This window comes from Parasteatoda tepidariorum, chromosome 9 (genome assembly GCF_982258835.1).
Source record: "Parasteatoda tepidariorum strain Cologne lab strain chromosome 9, Ptep-v5.0, whole genome shotgun sequence".
Lineage (NCBI taxonomy): Eukaryota > Metazoa > Arthropoda > Arachnida > Araneae > Theridiidae > Parasteatoda > Parasteatoda tepidariorum.
The window spans coordinates 3,991,075-3,992,683 of NC_141763.1; the positions used below are offsets into that span (position 1 = coordinate 3,991,075).

The 1,609-nt window shown below is 52.6% G+C and overlaps 1 pseudogene; it reads left to right on the plus strand.

Moving 5' to 3' along the window:
- Positions 1-348: 348 nt before the first annotated feature.
- LOC147803259 (small subunit ribosomal RNA) lies at positions 349-1,267 on the plus strand (annotated as a pseudogene; the record flags this gene model as incomplete).
- Positions 1,268-1,609: the final 342 nt, after the last annotated feature.

Here is a 1,609-nt window from a genome sequence, read left to right on the forward strand (position 1 = left end):
CAGACGGGGGTTGCCTCACTGAAAGCGACGGCCTCGGCTATTCAGTAGCAGCTCGGACAGTAGTTTGTAGCCGCGAGGAGACTGAACAGTGATGGAAGCATTTACGAGGTTTTCTGCAGTTTGTTCCGGCGCGAGCACGACTCTCGACGGCAGAGCACTCTCGCGTCCAGGCGTTGACGCCAAGGGGGACGCAGTGAGTCTCGAACCGACTAGAGGAAGAAGGCTCTAGTTCGATCTGTGCGAACGGGGATCCGGCCGTCATGCCGGGTCCGGCGCCCTCGCCTGCCGGGGGCACCACCACCTCTGAGATTCGAAGCGCCGCTTCGAACGCTCGCTGAACGTGAAAGTAACATGGTTGGTCCTGCCAGTAGTCATATGCTTGTATCAAAGAAGGAGGGAAAGTCTGCTGCGGCCGCAGCGGTAACTCCAGCTCCAAAAGCGTATATTGAAGTTGTTGCGGTTAAAAAGCTCATAGTTGGATCTTAGTTCCAGACGGGTGGTCCGCCCACCGGTGGTCACTGCCTGTTCTGAGCATTGCCGCCGAAATTGTCCGATGATCTTTACCGGTTGTCGTTCGGTTTCGGCAATTTTACTTTGAAAAAATTAGAGTGCTCAAAGTATGCATGACGCATGAATAATGGTGCATGGAATAATGGAATAGGACCTCGGTTCTATTTTGTTGGTTTTCGGAACACGAGGTAATGATTAAGAGGGACAGACGGGGGCATTCGTATTGCGACGCTAGAGGTGAAATTCTTGGACCGTCGCAAGACGAACTACTGCGAAAGCATTTGCCAAGAATGTTTCCATTAATCAAGAACGAAAGTTAGAGGTTCGAAGGCGATCAAATACCGCCCTAGTTCTAACCATAAACGATGCCAGCCACCGATCCGGCTGTGTTCCTCAAATGACACGCCGGGCAGCTTCCGGGAAACCAAAGCTTTTTGGTTCCGGGGGAAGTATGGTTGCAAAGCTGAAACTTAAAGGAATTGACGGAAGGTCATTACTGGAATAATGGTAAATATCTGCCTTGAACGAGGAATTCCCAGTAAGCACGAGTCATCAGCTCGTGTTGATTACGTCCCTGCCCTTTGTGCAAACCGCCCGTCGCAACATCCGATGGAATGATTTAGTGAGGTCCTCGGACTGGCGCTCTGGCTGACCTCCGGGTCGAGCCGGCGTGCCGGAAAGTTGATCGAACTTGGTCATTTAGAGGAAGTTAACGCGTAACAAGGTTTCCGTAGGTGAACCTGCGGAAGGACAATTAAAGATGTGTGCCAGTAGGCTCCGACATCGGCCTACGTCCGGGGATCCTTCACTGGCGATCCCCGCCTCGACCGCAACTGTCAGTGCCGTTTGGGCGTGCCTGTTTCCCATCCCTTCGTCCTGGGGAAGAGGGAGGTCCTTCGCAGGGCTAGGCTTGAAGAGGGTGCTCGACCTGAGAGAGCTCCCCGCCCCGTTGGTGCCGACGCATTTTCCCCCTTCTCGGAGGAAAACTCTTGATTTGAAAAACTCGAACGCAAAACGACTCTAGTCTCTGAATGTGATTGGCGCATTGTGGGTTCATTTGGAACACGTGGTTGGTAAATTTTTAGTACATGAGGTGGGT